This window comes from Phacochoerus africanus, chromosome 8 (genome assembly GCF_016906955.1).
Source record: "Phacochoerus africanus isolate WHEZ1 chromosome 8, ROS_Pafr_v1, whole genome shotgun sequence".
Taxonomy (NCBI): domain Eukaryota; kingdom Metazoa; phylum Chordata; class Mammalia; order Artiodactyla; family Suidae; genus Phacochoerus; species Phacochoerus africanus.
The window spans coordinates 94,103,879-94,125,285 of record NC_062551.1 but is presented as its reverse complement, the minus strand read 5'-3'; positions in this window follow the sequence as shown (position 1 = coordinate 94,125,285).

Genomic DNA, 21,407 nt, shown 5'->3' with positions numbered 1-21,407 from the left:
TCACCACCCTGCAAAGGAAACCAGATCACCCCAGGGAGACAGGACTTGCTAAAATGCAAGATAGGAGGTGTTTAACTCTACAGGAGGGAGAAGATATTTCCCAGAGAGGGAGCAGCAGAGGTATCCTGAAGGAGAGGACTGGCTGATCTGCATTTAAACAGGTGAAAATGTGAAGGAATTCTGGGTGGCAGGAAGAACATGAGTGCTGGGAGGACGTGAACTCACACATCTTCTGAAAAAAACTGGTAAAATCACCACCTGTTCTCTGTGTTTTTATGGAATCTAGTAAAAAGGGTGGACTTTTGCACCAGCATTGCTGAACTCAAACCTGTTATCCCACCAAGAGATGGGGAGCATGTCCAGTGGGGTTGTATCAGTGACCTCGAGCAAGTTATGTAACCTCAAAAAGTTAAAACAGGAAAGGTTCTATGACCTCTTTCAACTTTGCATTTCAAAGAAGAGAATTGAGGCCCAGAACAGAGGGCAACTTACCTAAAATGACGCAGCAACTGTAGGAATTGATGTTAGGAGCATGGACTACCTCAAGTTCAAGGACCAAGTTGTTTACAAAAGCCCACTCACCTCTTGGCACTGACCTGCACAGGAACACTCCAGGACAGAGTCATTAAATTAAACTGAGCTACCATGGTTTTGATAACCAGCCCAGTCTTCTAGCACTGTCTTGGGAAAGACCACGAGAAGGAACGAATATGCCATGCTTCCTAAGATGCACCATCAAGAGGAGAGTACCAGCTCCTTCCCATCCCTCAACTTGGGAGGAGGGCTCCTCAATCAGACTCTTTAGAAGAAACAAAGATTCATGCAAACTGTCCCAAATAGGAGGGAGTTGATTGTGAAGGTATGTAAAATTCTTGTGGGAATCAGAAGATGGGAACCATAGGGTAGTCTGGCCTCATGGGAATTGGATCTGAGACCTGCAAATCAATTAGAAGTCAAAGCAGCTCTATCTTCTCCTGGGACACCAAACTCTCAGGCTAAAGATGCATCTGCCTAAGCATGCATCCAACCCCTCCATCTATCCAACTATCTGTTCCATGATCCATCAATCCTTCCGTCCGTCCATCCATCCATTGGCAATTCAAATATTACATGAGTTTCTGCCCTCCTGTGAGCCTCTGCCCTGCTCTTCACACACTGTGGTGGAGACAGAAATAATCAAGAACAGTCTTTGCTCCCAAGGAGTTCACTGTCATGTTTATTCATTCCCTTGGCCTTCAGTAAGCATTCCCACGTGCCAGGTTGCGACTGGGGGAGGCAGAGTGGAATGAGGCACCCACATCTCTCTCTAAGAGCTAAGAGTCCAGGGAGGGGACCCATGGATATAATCATAATACAATCTGATTGATGCTAAAAAGAGAAATTGATCAACTGAATCACTGATATTCTGCCTTATTCTGCGAAAGAGTTAAGATTTAAAGATATGTAGATTAAAGACTGTGGGATGTGTATCAATGTGGGACTATTTTGCGATTGTATTGTTGGGGTCAGAGGGCCAGAGCATCTCCTTGTGGATGGGAGTGGGGTTTTCACAAAAGGAAATGAAAATGCCCATTGTCAGTCTTCTAAGAAAGATGTCATTCGTGCTGCAGGAAATGAGGACTTCGGCAAGCAAGCCTTAGATGGGGGTGAGGAAAAGACTTTCTGTCTGTGATACGAGGTGTGGCAAACTCTGGCACATTCCTAGAGGAGGTGGGGTGGGTGTAGGGCAGAAGATGAGCTTCTCTGGACCCCTTAGGAGCAGCCAAGAGAAAGGCCTCCAGCCTGTCCTGAAAGGGACTTGGGCAGGTCTGGGCGTCTGCTGGCCTCCTCTCTATGGTACTTTTTCCCCTATTACGAGGTGACCGCACAATTGATAGTTCACATTGGCACCCCATAGAGAGGGAAAGGGGAGCTATTAATAATTATGCTTAGGCTGCAAGAATAAATGGGAGCACAGAACCACTTGCTTATCATTAACCCTTCAGGAAAGTGTCTTTCAAAGTTCTAGACTGGTCTGTCATCTGGGGAGCAATAGGGAAGGGCCTGTGCGCATGCTTGAAGCCCATGCAGATGTCTGAATCCTGAAAGAAGTGACTATTGGCCCCAAAATGTGAAAAGAAAAAGGCAGGAGGCAAAAAATAATAGGTGTTTAATTAAATGACTATAAAACATTAGGTCAACTTTGTCAATGGCTAAATTCGTAAAAGCCGCTTTACATTTGAAACCCATTTATAGCCCCGATTCTCTCTTTTCTTCAGAATACTCCAGCATGACTGTTGAGAAATCATAGCCAAACATAAATCAGTTTCTCATAGACAAATTATAAAAAACTTTTCAAAATATTTTCATAGCAAGAAATTATATTAACTGAAGACCACGGGTGAGTTTTTATGTGGGGTGAGGCCTTTGAAAGTCAGAATATCCAGAATCGGTGGAAGTCTCTAAAAGGCCCAGCATAGGCAGGGCCGCTGTGGTGCACAGGAGCGCTATTCATATGGTCTACATGAATGGCATCTTAGAGTTGTGCAGTGCACGGCCTGCACAGCTGTACGGGGCTATCATGGACACAAGGTTGGGCAGGGGAACAGTGGGTGGGGCAGACTCCAGAAGAAGGACAGTTATATCCAGGAAGCAGTGCAGTGATGAGACGAGAAGACAGAGCAAATACATTCGGTGCACAAGAGCCAAGTTTTGGTTCTCTGTTTGCTAGTGGTCCAGCAGGGGAGACAGCCCTGCACATGAAGAACTGGGGTCAGAGGTGGTGGCTGTGACAAAGGCCACAGCAGTGGCCAGAGAGAGTGCAATGGGGAACAAGGGAAAGAGAGAGAAGGTAATCCCAAATGAAGGGACTGGGGGCTGTGTAAATAAATCTTGATTCGCACTGAGCCTTAGAACAGAGCAAGGATTCATTCAGGCAGAGAACCAGGGGTGGCAAGCACAGGATACAGGGTGCCCTGGGGAATCCCTGGGGAAATCACCGGCCTGCTCTTCTGGCCCTTTCTCTGCCAAAAGATGTCTGCCATCAGATGCTGTTAAATTCCAGCTGGACAAAGCCCACCGGACAGGAGGGAGGGGTGTGACTTGGCTGGAAGCAAAGGTGCTCAGATGGGCTCAACCTTTTTCCTGACACCAGCGCCAGTCTTGGCAGAGCCCGTGGCTGCCGGGGAGGCGGGGGTATCGGGGTATCCTGGAACTGCCTCCTCCTTGTACTTTATTCTGGGTCCTCCTGGCCAAAGATGATTTTCTTTTTTCTTCTTGCCGTAAAACATCTTCCTTGTTTACTGTAAATCCATAATACTGCTCCCGGTGGGGGACGAAGTGCGCAGGTGATATTTAGAGGCTATCCAAGGAGGACGGGTATTTGAAAGCAGAATTGCCCACCCAGCTTCAGAACTGGACAGGGCCAGGTCCTCATCTCAGGGGTAGAGAAACTATTATTAGCCCCTTCCTACCGACCAGGAAACGAAGGCAAAGAGGTTAACTGCCTTGTCCGTGGTCGCTCCGCAATTATTCGAACAAGCATCTGGATCCTCGTCTGTCTGGCATAGCAGTGGAGGTGACAGTTGAGCTAGATTTTAATGCTGAGAAGACGGGAATGTATAAGGGTGGGGAGGGAAACATTCTGGGCTAAGGGGTCAGCTGAACAGAGGTGGGAAGACGATGACAGCACAGTCACCCTGCATTAAAAAGATCTGACACTTTTTTAGCCGGGTGGGATTTTTAAGCGCTTTACATGTACTAACACACCTACTCCTTACAACATTAAGTTGGGGGGGGGTGGCACAGTGTGGATTGGGAGTTTGAAGTTAGCAGATGCAAACTATTATATATAGAACAGATAAACAAGGTTTTGCTGTATAGCATAGGGAACTATCATCAATACCCTGTAATAAACCGTAATGGGAAAGAATGTGAAAAAGAAAAAAACATGTTATCAAGTAGGTGTGATGCATCCCGTTTTATGGATGATAAAACCTAAGGACACAGAGCTATGAAGCGTCAGAGCTGGGACCTGAGCCTGGGCAGCCTTGCTGCTGGGTCCCCCTGCTTAGCCACTAGGTAGTGGGGCCACTCACAGGTTGAACACCTGCAGCGGTGCTGCCACGTGCCTCGCCAAGTGCTTTTTATGCACCGTCAACATGTCTTCATCACGACTCCAAAGGCAAGGGTGATTATTATGACCATTTCACGGATGCAGACACTGAGGTTCAGACAGGATAAGCATCTTGCCTGAGGTCACACTCTGCCTTCCATCCTGGGAGTTGTTTCCGACAAGCTCCGACTTCATTGAGAAAAGCCTTGCACTCCCCATAATTCCCCATTCCCAGATCAATCGCTCCCGGCTTGCCACGGAGCCCCGTGTCGCCACTAGATCAGTTTTAAGGTTTTCAATAATTCTGTGAGGAGACAGAGCCGCATAAAGCTAAGCTAAAAATATCATTTTTCTGTAGCTGTCATAACAACATTTGGGCTAATTGATTCTCAATAGAATAATGACATCCAGTATGTAGTGAGAAATATTCATGAAGAGATCTGTGAAATCCTCGAGGTGCCGGGCCGTGCTGGCAGCCCAGGACAACTCAGGAAGGTGGCCGTGTGGCCGGTGCGGGTGCCAGGCCTGCCACGCGAGGGGTGGGTGAGGCCGGACTGCCGGCCAGTGCTGTGCCTTGGGCCCGAGTTTGGACATCAAAGCATTTTAGTTGAGGATTGTGGTTCCCAACCCCCAGGCTGCTTTAATCAGAGAAAGGTGATGAAAAGATTAGAGGGTATGATTTATGGAGAGAGATTAGCATCAGAGGAGTCAAGGGGGAGAAAAGAGAGCTCTCTTAAAGTAGTTGAGATAACAAAGGCTGCGGTGAGCAATGGGGGAAGGTGGGGAAGCAGCTGCGAGGCTGGAGCCTTGAAGGAGTCCTGTTGGGATGGGCAGGAGGGGAGGCAAGCCCCTCTGGGTCCGAGGCCGCCCAGCCCAGCCCCCATCGGCAGAGCTGCTCCTGGGCAGCATCTGGGGGCTCAGGCTCCCGGGCAATCCTGGCAAATCTGCCTTCCAGAGCTGCCCCCCACCCCCACCCTGCCAGAGAAGGGAGGCCAGACTCTCGGTCTTTGGGGTGGTGTGCGTGGCAGTATCCTGGCCCTCTGGGATGGTCTTCTAGGTTGGACACCACGATGCTCAGGGCAGTGTGTGTTGTGTGTTCTGTGTGATGGGTAGCAGGCACAGGTTCCACAGAGGGCCGTATCGTCAGGACTCATGGGGTGTATGCCTGCTGAGTGCACGGTGGGGGGCTCAGCGTGTGCGGCTGTGTGCTTTAAACATGCCTGTGATCTTCAGGAAGGCCGTGCCCAGGGGGCATAAAATGTCCCTTCCTGAGGATGGAGCAGCCATTCTGCACTTTGTCCACCCCCACCCCCGTCTCTCTGGCTCTTAGGTGATCATGTGCCCCTTCAACCAGCAGAGCCCTAAGTTCACTCCCTCCTGTAGACCGTCTGCCCCTTTACCATCTCACCCATCCTTTCCGGAAGCCCCCCTGGGGCTCGAAAACTGTCCTTTGATGTTCTGCTCCTCCAAACTCCTCCGCGAGTGACTGCAGCCTGGACCTGGTCCAGGAGGGCATGTCCTCCTGTCTGTGCTGCTGGGTCCCTCCCCTCTCACCAGAGACCTGTAGGATTCACCCCCACGGAGGTGCCTCACAGTGGGGATGCAGGCCCAGAGGCACCCCCAGGCTGTGTGTGCCCTGAGGGCAGGGCTGTGTCTCCCGTTCATCACGCAATCCTCAGTGCCAAGCACAGGCCAGGGAACATAATAGTGGCTTAGTAAAATAGATTTCAGATTCCCTTGGCATGTTGCGGCACTACACTGTCCTTTGTCGCCCTTTGTGGCCCGGGTACCCCAGAATGGCTTCTGCGCTTGCATTCCACCTGCTGCCAGCTCCTCAGCTGGGCTCAGGCACCAGGCAGTCCCTTGGATCAACACAGGACATTATCCTATTTCCCGTCTCCTTCCTCTAGTCAAAATCTCATGCAAATCAGTTCCTACCAGACTTGTCCGCCAGTTCATTGGCAAAATTAATACTGGCTAATAATTAATGGGCAACGTTTATTGAGTCCTGGTTAAGTGCCAGACACTGTGCTAAGCTGTGAATGTAAATGATCTCCTTTCGTCGCAGAGCAGCCCCGCGAGTTAGGTACTATTTTTATCCTTACTTTGTGGGTAAAGAATATGAAGCTTAGAGGTGGTAAGTAACTTTCCCAGAGACACAGTTGATGGATAGGAGCAGGAGCTGGGAGTGGAACCCAGGTGATGAGACCTTAAAACTTGCTGTCAACTGCTGTGTGGCATGACCTCCAAAGTGGTCTGAATTCCAGCTAAACAATGTCTGAGACCTCAGCCGCACGTGTCATTAATGTCATGTCAGCAAACCTTTGATGTGAGGGTTATGATCCTGATTTGACTGATGAAGAAATTGAGCTCAGTTAAATGACTTAACAGTCAGCCAAGGATTAAAGAGGCTGGGCTAGATTTGAATCCAGATCATTCCCTATGCTGCGCCTTCCCTCCAGGGGACTGGGGACAGTCTTTGTCCACAGGCGAATGGGTGGGAAGAAGGAGTTAAGGAAGTGGGGGTGGTATTCAGCCAGTGGTGTGCAGTTCAGAATTGGGTGGCAAGGTCCTGGAAGAAAAGAGAAATTCCAGCACCCCAAGAGACCTGGGCAGAGGGGGCAGGGAGGTGACTTGGCATCTGTAAGGGGACATTTGGAGTTGCTCCCACCAGCATCACAGACCTTCAGCAGAGAGCCTCCAAATTTATTTCCCAACCGCAAGTTACCAGGACACCGCCCCCTGGCCTCTCACCGGTCTGGGATGGACAGGGCTCCCCACCATAACTGGATGCCTATTATGAACAGAATGGAATCTCTAACCAGAGATCGTCTGTGATTAAACAGAAAGAGAAGACAGGAGTTCCAGTCTTGGCTCAGTGGTTAACAAACCCAACTAGCATCCATGAGGACCCAGCTTCCATCCTGACCTTGCTCAGTGGGTTAAGGATCTGGCGTTGCTGTGAGCTGTGGTAGGTCACAGACGCGGCTCAGACCCCACGTTGCTATGGCTGTGGCTGGCAGCTACAGCTCCGATTCAACGCCTAAGCTGGGAACCTCCATATGCTGTGGGTGCAGCCCTAAAATAACAAAACAAACAAACAAACAAAAAAGACAAAGCAAGTTTCGGCTCATACAAATCCAGGCCCTGATGTTCAGCAGCTGTGTGACCACGGGCCGGACACATGCCTCTTTGAGCCTCAGGTTCTGTATGTGTAAAGTGGGGATATTAATGTTTGCCCTTCCTGCCTGGCAGGGCTCCAGGGTGAAATTTCTGCTCCTGTTGCCAAAGCAGGTGTGCTCCATACGATGCATCAGAATGGAAGGCGTCTGGTAGAGAAGGCAACTTCGGGGAGCAAGGGAATGGAGATGGCCTGGGGACAGTGAGATGATCCATTAGTGGCTTCTAACCTATGCGGTCAGGTAGGTCAAAAATGGGAATCCTGGGAGTTCCCGTCATGGCGCAGTGGTTAACGAATCCTACTAGGAACCATGAGGTTGAGGGTTCGATCCCTGCCCTTGCTCAGTGGGTTAACGATCCGGCGTTGCTGTGAGCTGTGGTGTAGGTCGCAGACACGGCTTGGATCCCACGTTGCTGTGGCTCTGGCGTAGGCTGGCAGCTACAGCTTTGATTAGACCCCTAGCCTGGGAACCTCCATATGCCACAGGAGTGGCCCCCAAAATGGCAAAAAGACAAAAAAAAAAAAAAAAAAAGGAATCCTCACTCCAGTATGTCTGAAGTCCAGGAATCTAGCACTTCTGTACCAGCAAAATAGAGATGTTTAATTTCCCTATATTGTAGTTTCCCAATTTTGTAGTTCATTCATTCATATATCTAGTCTTTGAAACAGTGTTTATTGATGGGGTTGCTTGGGAGATATTGGCCCGCAGAGGTGAAATAGACAAGGACTTATCCCTTGAGGACTTCATGGCATATTTGGGGAGATAAGCATACACTTACTTAATATGATACAAAGTATTGAGTGGCCTTGGCGATCGGAAGGGTACAGATAAGGTACTGGGGGGGGGCAGTGCGCATAGTTGGAGGGTATCATTTCCTGCCAAGGCAATCAGAGAAAGCCTCCTGGAGGAAGTGGCGTTTAGAATGCCGACGACATAGCCCTGAAGGATGTAAATATAATGTAACGCACAGGATGAGTCTTCTGGGGCAATTGCACTTCGAGGAATTGAATTCAACCATGTCTGTGCACACAGCATCATAATAATAACAATAAGAACAATAACAACGAAGAGCTGTATGGAGAATAAAATGGGGGTTCCCAGCCCCATTTCACCCAAGGAGCTGCGCGCCAAACAAGCACGAGATGGGGAGGGGTGGATCCTGCAGTTTCCCCGAGGGCTTTCAGTTTTCTGTGCCTCTTTTCCTGTGAAGTACCACCCTGAGGGTGATTCCAGTGTTTTAAGACATGCATCTTTCCTATAACGTGGCCCCTCAAATCAAGCCAACAACCTCATCCAGTGCTTAACCCAAAGAAAAGCGATTTGTTCCAACACAGAAGCAAAGCCCGCTGTGCCGGACTTACAGCAATGGCACATTGGTCTCCCTCCTGAGGGATTTGTAAGGGTAATTCTGTCCATGCCTGGCTTCTACGCCGGCTTGAAACACCGTCTCTACATCCCACAGACTACTGTCACGGGAGCTGTGTGGCACGGACCTGGCGGTGGGGATGGCTGAGCCGTGCAGGGAGCGTAATTAGGGGGCTCTGTGACTGCTAAGGGCCCATCAGATTCCAAGAGCTGGAGAGTCGGCTGCAATCTTTGGAATCCTCATTAGAAATTCTCTCCAGAGCCCGGGGCATATGCTTTTGCTCGTCCTTAATAATGGCAAATCTCATGCTTTGAGGTTGGATTTGATTTCGGGAAACAACCACAAGAGGCATTTGGAGCCCAGCCTGGTGGAGGAACAAGCTGGAAAATGTGCTTCTGGTTAAATGGGAGGTGTGACTCTAATTGGCACAGGGGAATGCCAAGTTCAGGTAGAAGCCAGAGCAAGAAGCTCCAGGGAAAGCTCCAGAGTTGCTGCAGGGGCTGCCAGCCTGGGGGCAGGTGGAGAGGGAATTCTGCCTGGCTTATCCATGTTTGTACCCCACCAGCTGGACTGGACTCTGTCTCCCTCCAACAGTGCAGTTAGAGACTCAGCGCTACAAATGGTTTAGAGCCCAATGTCTGCGCCCAGTAGAAGCCAGAAAGTGTAAAGTGACGGCAGAGTCTGCTCTGTGTCACAGAGACCTTGACTTGGGGCAGAGTGGGACCTCTAGGACTATCTCTGAGCTGACTCTGGCACTGCAAGACCTCGGCGGCCATCCAGTAAGGAGACCTCTCTGGACCTTGTCAGCCCAATTGCTGGAGGTTGGTCAGAAGAAAACCCGGCGACTATGTCTTATGCCTTCAGACAGAAGGTCGCCTGCCAGACCCCACCCAGGGCTCAGCCTCCCCAGGATAAAGGATCCTCGGCAACCCTGCCAAGCTGCCTCATTGTCCTGCAAACTTCCTTGTGGCCCCTGGGCACAGCAATGGGAGGCTCTGGGTCCCCCAGAGAATTGGCATACCTGCTTCTCCCTCCCCTACCTCTGCCATCTGGGACTATCAGTCTGATTTCACCTGGGCATTTCTGGGCTCACATCCCAAACTTATCAGGTGATGGGCCTTCTCTTCTGGGTGACTTGATCACTGACCTCAAAGACACTTCCCAGAAATCAACTCCAAAACTTTGGGGCATGTCCTGAGCTTGCAGCGGGAATCTCTTTGTTTAAAAATATATATTTATTTATTTATTTACTTATTGCTTTTTTTAAGGGTCACACCAGCGGCATATGGAAGTTCCCAAGCTAGGGGTCAAATCAGAGCTGTAGCTACCAGTCCGCGACCTACACAACAATTCATGACAATGCGGGATCCTTGATGCACTGAGAGAGGCCAGGGACGGAGGCCACATCCTCATGGATACTGGTAGGGTCTGTTACCACTGAGCCACAACGGGAACTCCAAAAAAATTAATTTTTATACAACTTTTAAGGATTACTTTCCATTTATAGTTATTACAGAATATTCTATATTCCTCGTGTGGTAAATACATCCTTGTAGCCTCATACCCATAGTTTCTGCCTCCCCCACCCCCAGCCCTTCCCCCTTCCCCTCTCCCCACTGGTAACCGCTAGTTTGTTCTCTATATCTATGAGTTGGCTTCTTGTTTTATTAGAGTCACTTTGTTGTATTTTTTAGACTGGGGGAGCCTTTTTTGAGGGAGACTGAGCAGGTTTGTTTAAAGGTGTTTGTTTCATAGGCCTCCCCAAATGGTCTGCAAGTGGGGAGCCATTCAGTCTTGCTGTCCTAAGAGGTTGAACTCCAGAGCTCTGAAGACAAGGTGCTGAGTGATCCACCAGGGAAGGGAGGATACCGGAGACGCACACCACACATGCCACACATCGCACCCCCACCCAACAGGCTCTCATGCCTCGATAACACTCCACACGCTCACCCTCGCCCAGCCCATACGCATGCACACTGCACCGCTGAGACACAGCCCCACCACTTGCAAACGCCCGCACGTTGTACTCCCGCGCATGCGCATACCTTCCTGCACCTGGAGGACCGTGACCAAGGAGGACATCTGAGGGCACCTTATAAATGCCCTAACTCTAACCCCCCACCATGATCTTATTTTAAGCAAGACGTTATAAGAGGAAAAGTACAATATCATAGTCTGATGAGTTGGGCTCAAGGCCTGGAATTGCCACATGTGAACCGCGTCATCCTGGCCCGATCACTTTAGTGCCTTACTCTCCAAGTCTGTAAAGTGGGCGTGGTAATGACTCCTCCCGCCACAGCCGTGATGAAGATAATATGGCTCATGGAGGAGCTCACTTTACTGTGTGCCCTGCAGAGTACAAAAAAATGCTCACCACCAGATTCCGCATCGGGATTTCCAACTTATTTCCAACAGAGGAATAAGCCATACTCAGATTAAATGGACAGTCCTCAGCCAGCCCGTCCAAAGTCAAGTGGGCCATGCGAGTCCATCTCAGATGGGTAGAGCCATTCGACCCCACTACCTGCCAGGCCATCTGGGGCTGAGTTCCCTCCCCCAGCCCCTGGCTCAGGTGGTTTGACACTCCTGACCCAGGAGATTCGAGATGTGTGTTGGAGGTGGACCTGGTCAGTGAGGACCCAGAAATGGCCAGACGATTCCCAAAAGAACTTTACATAATCAATGCAGCATCTATTACAAAACATCTATATGCAAAGATGACTCTTGCCCCAGCAGATGAAAAAGTGACTATTGGCAAGTCCCTGACAAATGTTTCTGGGATGTGAGGGCTTTAGGGAAGGTAAAAAGGGGATCAGAACGGAGCGATCTGCAGCCCCTTCAGGTTGTGGGGATCAAGGCCTGAACGTCCAGGGAGCAAGAGGGGTGGGAGGGGATCCAAGGAGCAGCTGAGCAGAGCACCGCTTCAGAAAAGCTCCCGGGAAGGTGACTTAGGGTCACCGATGGCTGGAGGGACACACACTTGAATGATGCATAGATTATGCTACCAAGGAGTGGACAGACCACCATGTGCCATGGGCTTCCTGTAACTGCTTGAGAAGCAAACAGTTCCAATAAGAGAGAAGGGGTGGGGTGGGGTGATGCACATATAGTGGTTGGAAACTCAAAGAGAAAAACAGTTCTGCCTTCCAATGATGCGAACTTTCCAGATGGGAGTGAACAGATGAGATTGGGAAGCAGGATTTAGGTAGCGTGCTTTTGACGTAACGAGTAAGAGAGCAATGGCAGGTGGAGGTGGGACCCCCCGCCCCAGTCTCCAGTCCTTACAGGGGAGACAGAGGCCCAGAGGGGTGAGGGCTGTGCCTGCATTTCACAGTGAGTGAGGTGGTGGTGCGGGTCCTCAAGATAGATGGAGCCGAAGGTGGATGTGTCTGCTCATGCTGAAATGGTATGACAGTGTGCATATTATGTGCATTTTTCCAAAGCAAAGGACGGCAGCTTTCATCATATTTCCAAAGGGTTTTAAGACTTCAAACATGTCAAGAAGTATAATTGAAGGCCACATTGCCAAGGTTCAAAGCCCTGCCCTGCCCCTTTCTAAAATGTGTGACTCTGGACAAGTTATCAGCCCACTCACACCTCACTGTCCTCATCTGTACAATGGGGATAATAAGAGCCCCAGTTTGTAGGGTTATTGAGAGCGTTAATTAGATAAAATCATATCAAGTGTTTAGCAAAATGCCTTGCCTATAGTTACATCCAGATATAGTAGCTATTGAGATTCAGGCTACTCTAAGAATTCCATTATTATCCCGAAGATGGGGGCGGGGGAAGGCACTTCTTGCACTTGGGCACAATGCGTCCTGGTGGGTGAGTGGTGAATCCAGCCAGGTCAGGCCCACGGAACCTGGGTTGCAGAGCCGGGGGTGCCGAGGGCAGGAGGGCTGGGAGGCAGCCCCACACCCGCTGGGCGGTTTGTATGCAGCAGCTGTTGTGAGAGTGTGTCCCAGGGAGGGGAGGGCTGCTCCATAAGACTGATTTGTTGCTGCTGAACCTCATTAATCAAATCTTACCGGAGAGAGCCTCCTGCAGCTGCTGGCAGGTCAGCGTCGGGGAGATAAGTGATGTAGCCAGACCCAGCAAGGGGGAGAGACGCAGCGGCCATAAGTCTTGACAGTGGCAGGCTCTGAGCAGGAACTCCGAGCAGGCGCGGCCTCGGCGCCGGGGGCAAATCTCCGAGTCAGGACAAAGTTCTTCCTCACAAGGGATGCTGCGGAGGGATGGGGAGCTGGGATGTGTCTGGAGCAGCCCCTGAGAAGCAGGGGATGTGTTTGGAGTCTGCAGTGACCCATAACATCACTGGAGTCATGGTTCTGCAGCCCACGGGGCTCCCCACCCAGACAGCCCAGTGCACCCACACCCCATTCAAATTCAACATTGCTGGCATTGGCCTCATTTAGTGCTGCTGGAGGGAGAGTCACCCTGCTGCTCTGAACCTCAATTTCCTCGCTGGGAACAGCAACCACAGCACTGAGAACCCTCCTTGCCACACTTCATCCTCATGGACGAGCCTACAATGTAGCTGCCATGATCTCCCCATTTTACAGAAGGAGAAACTGAGACCACTCAAAGCCACTGAGCTGATCTTTGTCACTCTGCTTGCAGCAGTCACTTGTCTAGTGGTGGCCTGCTTTGTAGGGGTGGTCAGGGAATGAAGGGTGGTGGTTCGGGGGGGGCTTGCTCTGGTTGTTGGTGGGGCTTCTGCCCCTAATGAGCTTACAGCTGATTTGATGATCTTCTTGATCTGGTTCTTCTGGACCAAAGATGTTTCTGCTCTTTCCCTCCCTGGGTACAATTTTTTTTTTTTCTTTCTCTGCAACACGCTGCCCCCTGGCACCAAGACCTATGTTTGAAGAGGCAGTAAAGTGAACAAGATCTGGAGCTGACTGCCTGGGTTGGCGTTCCAGCCCCATCACTCCCTGTCTAGCTCTGTGACCTTGGGCCTTAACTTCTATGAGCCTCCTAAATTCCTAATCAAAATTAACACTACCACTTCCATGAGCTGTTTTGTTTGTTTATTTGTGGGTTTTTTTGGTTTTTTTTTTTGGTCTTTTTAGGGCTGCACCAATGGCATATGGAGTTTCCCAGGCTAGGGGTTGAATCAGAGCTGTAGCTGCTGGCCTACACCACAGCCACAGCAACTCGGGATCTGAGTGGCATCTGCAACCTACACCACTGCTCATGGCAATGCTGGATCCTTAACCTACTGAGCGAGGCCAGGGATCAAACCTGTGTCCTCACGGATACTAGTCTGGTTTGAGCCACAACAGAAACTCCCCCATTAGCAGTTTTGAGGCTTGTGTGGCGGAAAAAAAAAAAAAAATGCATAGCATTTAGAACAGTGGCAGGCATTCGGTAAGCCCTTAATAATTGCTGTTGTTACTGGGACCCAGAGGAAGCTGCCCGCTTGCTTCCCCAAGAACCCGCCTGCACCTCCCCTGCCATAGTGGTGTAAGTCCTCTGCCTCCTGGAGTCTCCCTTCCTTCTCTCCAGGCTCTCTGCTCTTCTCATCCACCCCAGGCTTCTCTTCCTACTCTGCTCACCTCATTCCTGGGACCGCAGTTTATCCTCAGCCCCTTGAAAGAGATGGTTGGACATCCACCTCCATGCACAGCATGCTCTGTAACTCAGAAGCTGAAAAATGAGAAAATTCACCCCCACTGCCCCTGTCGATGTGCAGATAACTACAGTTACTTTGCATACTTAGTATGTGCTGGGCATTGTGCTCCATGCTCTGCAAGCATTAGCTCACGTAGTCCTGGCAACAACCTGTGAGTTCGGTTCTAGGGCAGGTCTGTTTTACAGCAGAGGAAACCGAAGCTCAGGCAGGATGAGGAGCTGACCCAAGATCACCCAGGGGGTGAGTGGCAGAGGTAGGCTTCAGAGCCTGGCTGGCTAATTGCAAAGACCATGCTCTTACCTTAACCCTGACCGGAAGTTTAAGCCCCAGCGCCGAAAGCTAGGCCTGCCTGAGGTACTGAGCAAATGCTGGTACCCTCCCTCCTCACCCCACCCTGCGTTGGAGAAGCCTCCACATTTAGAGGGTTGGCTGGGCCCGAGTTTGGAAGTTGTTAACTTCTTAGTAGTTCTTTCTTTGCCTCGTTATGGGGTAAAACTGCATTTGGTTTTTAAAATTCCCTTTTTATTTAGTCGCTGTGAATGTTCAGAACTGCCAGTACTGGAAGCTGAGATCCCATCCATATGCCAGGTTTTAAATAGCAGACTAGAAACAAGTTTACACAGGAAGATCAAACTCATCCCAAACATGCAGCTACTGCACTGTTCAGACAAGAAACCCGTGCCCCCCGCCTGCCCCGCCCGCACGCCCCTGCCTTCCCACTTCAAACGATTTCAGAGAGTAATCTTTCTTGTTTTAGAAAAACATTTCTGAATTCCGTCTGCTCCTCCTCATGCATGAAGAAGAAGTGGTGACCCAGTCACTACAAGGTGTGCGCTGGGTTTGGTTTTTTCCTCAGCAGATAATCTGTCCCCGGAAGCGGTGGCCACCTGCCTGGACCCAGAGGGGTCCCCTCCCTGCCCTGAGCAGCAGCAGGATGACGCTGCATGCAGAGAAAATGCTGGACTTGACTTTCTCACTCTGCAGAAACTGCACAGTGACCTTGGGCAATGACTTGGTCCCTCCAACATTCAATTCCCTTGTCTGTAACATAGACGTAGCCCACCTAGAGTCCAGGTGGAGTTGCCTGGACTCTAGCATCACGCTGCCAGTGTTCACATTCTTCAGTCCTACAGGAGTTCCCTGGTGGTCCGACGGTTAAGGATTCGGGGGGAGTTCTCACTGCAGTGGCTTGGGTTTGATCCCTGACCCGGAAACTTCCACACTCCATGGGTGTGCCCCCCCAAAAAACTTCACCCCCTGCATCTTTCTGGGTAACCTTGAACAAGTCCTCTCTGAGCCTCACCTTCACTCCCTGGAAAGTGAAGATCCTATTAGAGCCTGCCTCCTATGGTACTTGGCTGTGAGGGTTCAGAGGATTAAGATGCTGCAGAGCACTGGGTGCAGGGCCTGGCCCAAGGTGAATGGTACCAAATGTCAGTTAGGGTCAGCAGAGCCCTGGACTGTCCGCCTTACGAGGTCCTTGCAGGACGGCAGAGATTCTGTGTGTGAGAGTCTGGAGCTGAGGAGGTGGCACTTGCTCCCCAAACTCATCACTGCCATCTAACCTGACATGGACCTCCACGGAGGGCAGTCGACAGAAGATGTGGTCCTCACCCACCCATTTTTCACCAGCCTGAACTCCCTCGGGCCTGTCCAGGCTGCAGGGAGGGGGCGGGGTTGATCTATGGGCCGGGTAACCTGCCTGGGGGAAGAGAGGGGGCCTCTGACCCAGGGGTAAATCATGGGCTTTCCCAAGGGCCCGTCAGTTCCCCAGGAAGGAAGCCCGGGGCATTTGTTATCTCAATGTTCCCCCTGAGGGGCTGACCACATGATTCATTTCACTCACACTAATTGGATGTAAATTAGATGAGAAATCAGTAATTTGTCCAAAGACGTGTCATTCGAGTGCCTTTCCAGGCAGAGCACAGCGTTCGGCCAACGACGGGCTATAGAAGATGCCCCCAGCTGTAAGGGAGGGCGAGCCTGGGTTTTAGGAGAGGAGAAGCTTTTCCTCTGTGACTTCTATGTTTGCAGTTTTTTAAAAGGATGGAGCTAAGGTGGAGAGAGAGATGGAGATGGAGCGGGAGGAGGTGCAGATGAAGGAGAGACAGAAGGTGAACATCAGAGGGGAGAGGAAGAGCAGGCAAGAGGACCAGAAAAAAAAGAGGGGGGAGAGCAGGGGAGGAGAAGAGGGGGGAGCAGAAGTTTGGGAAAGAGGAGCCAAGGACCAAGGAGTGGAGGGAGGAGAGTGTTTGTTGTTTCTCTGGCTGCCTTTGGCCGCCTGGCCTCGGGGAGCCAGCAGGTAAGGCTATTTACTGTCAATAGGAAAAAGGATGCTCCGAACCTCCTTCCCCACAACAATATGCTAATCAACCCCTCGGGCTGCAGCTCAGGTCTGGGAAGCCAGGCAGCTGCCTCTGTCGGCTCCAGGGGGTGACGGCCACTGACTTAATGAGGAGGGCACAGAATGGCCCAGGAGTGGGGTCAGGAAGCCTGGGGTGGGGGGGGGGAGTCTGATGAGGGAGCCTCTTTGGCAAGGACCAAAGCAGCCTGGGCTCCCTGAGACGCCCCCCTACCCCAGTGCCGCTCCAGGGTGGGGCACCAGGAGCAACTCATGTTCTATTTATTAGGGAGAGAGTCCCCAAAAAAGGTGGAGATGTAAATATTTTTTTCAAGGGAATCTGAGACCTGGAAAGGAGCGGAAGGCAGTGCAGTGGGTTGCAGGAGAGGGTGGCAGGTAGAAAAAATGGAAAGGGGTCACCAGCCTGGAGACCCCTCGGGGGTATTTGGATCCTAATTGTAATGGACATAAAAATCCCAGCTCAGAGCTGTGAAGGCCAAGGTGAGATCCCTGCCCAGCCTGCCAGGAGAGAGGCCTCGGAGTCACTGCTGAGGAAGGAGGCAGCTGTTCTGGTTTCCAGGGAGGCGGCAGAGCAGGTAGAGAGCCAGCGGGTGGAGGCCCTGGACACAGGGGCTTGGGAAGCGTATAAGGTCAAGGAAGGGGTCTGAGGTCTTGAGACCTTGCACTTGGAAAGACTCACTGATACACGCTCCCTCATTCATCGACCTTTGACACCTATTTCTGAAACTTGTCCTGTCTGCCAGGCATGCCACGAGGTGCAGGAGGAGCCCAGCACACTTGGTCCCCCAGGCTCTGAAGCAGCTGGCCTAGGAGGGGAGGCAAATGCTAATCAAATAAACGTGCACATCCATGTGTGGTGATGAACTAGGCCAAGGGCCGTGCAAGAGAGGATCACGGGCTTTGACAGCATGTAGCAGCAGAGGAACTGGACCTCGTGGGGGTGGGAGGGGGTGGGTGGGGGCGGGAGGCAGGAGAAAATAATGCTAAGATAATCAATTCAAAGTGATAAAAGGGTAACTGCTTTTGATTCGCACAAGGAGAAGCGTTGACCTTGGCCGCTCAGACCTCGTTGGGTATGCATGTGGATGTGTGGAGGGCGTGCAAGGGAGCATTTGAAAATGCCTGGAGAGGGTGCGTGCCCTGTACTTGTGATCGCATATCCGTGGGAGTCTCAGGTGCGGTGCGGGATGTGCTCTTCTAGAAGACACGAACTGATTGTTTGGGAGTTTCTATTTTATTTTTTATTTTATTTTATTTTATTTATTTTGCCATGCTGGTGGCAAGTAGAAATTCCAGGGCCAGGGATCTAACCCACGCCCCAGCAGTGATCTGGCCGCAGCAGTGACAACACCGGATCACTAGGCCACCAGGGAACTCCTTGGAGTATATTTTAAAGCAACATAAGCCACAGCAACTGGAATCTGGGGGTAGCCTGAAAACGATCCCCGTCTCTGTCTCATAGCTTTACGTCTCTAAATTTGAGAATAAAAAAGAGGAAGCAGCCCTGTCTCTCGGCTTCCGTGACAAACTTTCCCATGATTCTGGGTATGTTCCTGGTGGAAATGCCTGGTCCGTGCTGAGCGAGGGTTCCATCCGATTTCCTTCCCCACCTTCCTACAACTTTTCATTTCTCTCTCCTTTCCTCTCTCCCTTTTTGTTTAATACTTAGGTTTTATTGAATGCCTCTTAAGTACTCTGCGACATCTCGAGCCCTTCAAATAAACAATTTCATCGGGTCCTATTAAAAACAAGACAATGTGTCCAAAATGGAGTCGCTTATGTTAAGTCCCAAATCACCGAACTGAGATTTAATTACAGCTTTGTCTTTCTGAGAAATGGAATCTTAAATTAGTCAACCGGCACTGAGAGCCCCTTTACCATCCCCTGAAGAAAGGAACCTTGCAATAACCAACCCAATTTTTTTTTTTTTTTGCCATGTGTAACTTCCTTGCTCCCACTCTCTCTTCTACCTGTCAAAGTCTTGCCTTTTGTACAGCTCCCTGGAGCTCCTTTCTACCTGCTGGATGGGGTGTTGCCCGATTCATGAGTTGTTGAATAGAGCCAATAAGATCTTTACAAGGTACTCAGTTGAATTTTTGTTTTTAAACCATCCTCATCTTAACTCTGTGAGTAGGTCTTTTTATCCTCATTTTACAGATGAGGACATTGAAGCTGAGAGAGCTCAAGTGACTTGTCCAAGTTCATGCTGCCAGGGAAGGGAAAAGCAAACACAAACTCAAGGCGTCTGACCCCAGAGCACCTGCTCTGAACCACTTACACTCTCTTGTCCTTCTTGTCCTCCTCTGCTCCTTCTCTCTCCCTTCCTGACCTCTGTAAACATCCACAAGTTCACGATGAATTTGAGGCTGGTTAGTCACACTCTGCCCTTACCCTTTATACCACGTGGTCTCCCAACAAGGATCTGATTTATACACGACTTTTTTTTGGATTATTTATTTTTTTAAATTTTTAATTAAAGTATAGTTGATATACCAAGTTATGTCAATTTCTGCTGTACTGGAAAGTGACCCAGTCATATATATATGAGGAACAGAATGTATATATATGCACATTCTGTTCCTCATATTTATCTTCCATTATGTTCTGTCCCAAGAGATTGGATACAATTCCCTGTGCTGTACAGTAGGATCTCATTGCCTCTCCATTCTGCACATTTGGAGGACATCTATGTCCAGGTAACATTGCCAAGCTCCCTGGCCAATGTTAGGCTGTTGAGGGAGAATCATGGACGTCTCGAAGCCTGACGTGCCCCCTTCTCTTACCACACAGATGAAACAAGGAGGCCCTGTGAGGAGAGAGGTGAAGAGTCTTGTTAAGGACAAGGTGGGTTGCCAGCAAGAGTGAAGACTAGAGGCCAGGATATCCCTTCTGGTTCCTACCATGTTCCAGTCAGCACCCTGGCCTATTCTGGGAAATCAGAGCATCCTTTAGAAGATGATGGTACCCCCAGGGACGGCAATAAAAAGGATTCCTCAAATCCATGTAGAACCTGGACTGCTGGGGGCAAGTTCTAAGACCAACCATTCTAAAAGTTCTGAAGAACAACTCCCAGGGCTTAGGCTGCCAAAGGGAGTTTTCTCTCTTCAGACACATAACCTTTTATCCCAGCTGTCAAGGAGGATGCCATTCATACTCAAAAGTGTCATCTCATCTTTCTACCCTGTTCATTAGAGGACAGGGGAGCCCAAGATAGATAAACAACCCCCCACCCCTTGCCCTCGCTTCCTCTCTCCTCTCCCTAGCCCCCATGCTGGTTGCTGGTGGTGTGTGTGTGTGTGTGTGTGTGTGTGTGTGTGTGTGTGTGTGTGTGTGTGTGTGCCTGTAAGAGTATCAGCTGTCATTTCCATGGACATTCTTCAGGGTCACTGGCTGATAGTAGAGGCTGAGACTCCGGAGTCAGGCAGACTTCAGTTCAAACCAGGTCCTGATATTTAAGTCTCTGTTTCCCCATCTGTAAAATGGGAATGAAAGCCCCTCCATATGTTTCTCAGGGTTGTTGGGAGAATCAGCCAGAGTTGAGATAAGCACAAGGAAAGGGGTGTCGTGCCTGGCAAAGTGTGAGAATTTAATGAGAGAAGTAACTCAAAGACCCATCACTGCTCCTGGCGCCTCTGAGGAGTGATCACAGTAAGTTCCTCCTGCTTCTCCTTTCTCAGGCTAGGCCCTGGACCTCCGTGATTAGAAAAAGAAACTGGGGGTCACTTGCTGCCTCCTCTTTTGAGTAGAGCTCTGAGTTTCTTATAAATCACTAAAGTCATTTTTCTAAACCAAATTTTAAAAACTCAAAAATACCTAGGGCATGGAACGGTTTTTTAAAAAGTTGAGGTCAAATTCGCATAACCTAAAATTAACTATTTTATTTTCTCTTTTGGCCACTCCTACATCATGCAGAAGTTCCTGGAGCAGGAATCAAACCCCTGCCACAGCAGTGACAATGCCAGATCATTTCCCACTGTGCCACCAGGAAACTCCTTAAATTTAACTATTTTGAAGTCTACACCTGGGTGGGTGGCATTTACTACATTCACAATGTTGTGCAACCACCACTACATTAAGTTCTAAAACACTTTTGTCAACCCCCAAAGAAATCCTGGACCATTCAGGAGTCACTCCTATCCTTCCTTTCCCCCTAGATTCTGGCAACTCTCAGACTGCTTTTGGTGCAGATTTGACTCTTCTGGATATTTTAAATAAATGGAATCAGATAGTATGTGACTGTTTATGTCTAGCTGCATTCGCTGAGTATAATGTTTTCAAGGACCATCTACATTGTAGCAGGTATCAGGACTTCATTTTCTTTTATGGCCAAATCATATTCCATTGCATGTTTGTGTCACAGTTTGTCCATGTGTTGGTGGATGTTTGGGTTGTTTCCATCTTTCACTTTTGTGCATAGTGCTGCTGTGAACATTTGGCACAAGATTTGAGTGCCTGTTTTCAATGTTTTGGGATATATACCTGGGAGTAGAATTGCTGGGCTTTATGGAAATTCTGTAGAGTGCTTCTCTGGGTGGTTGGGAGAATCTATCTGAGTTGGGATGTGCTTCTTTGCTTGGAAACCAGGAGATGCTCAAGAAATGGACAGTGCCTTCCCTCCTTTCTTTTCTTTCTTTCTTTCGGGCTGCAGGTGCAGCATATGGAATTTTCCAGGCTAGTGGGAAATCACCACAGCCACAGCAATGCCAGATCCGAGCTGTGTCTGCAACCTACATCGCAACTCATGGGAATGCCAGATCCTTATCCCA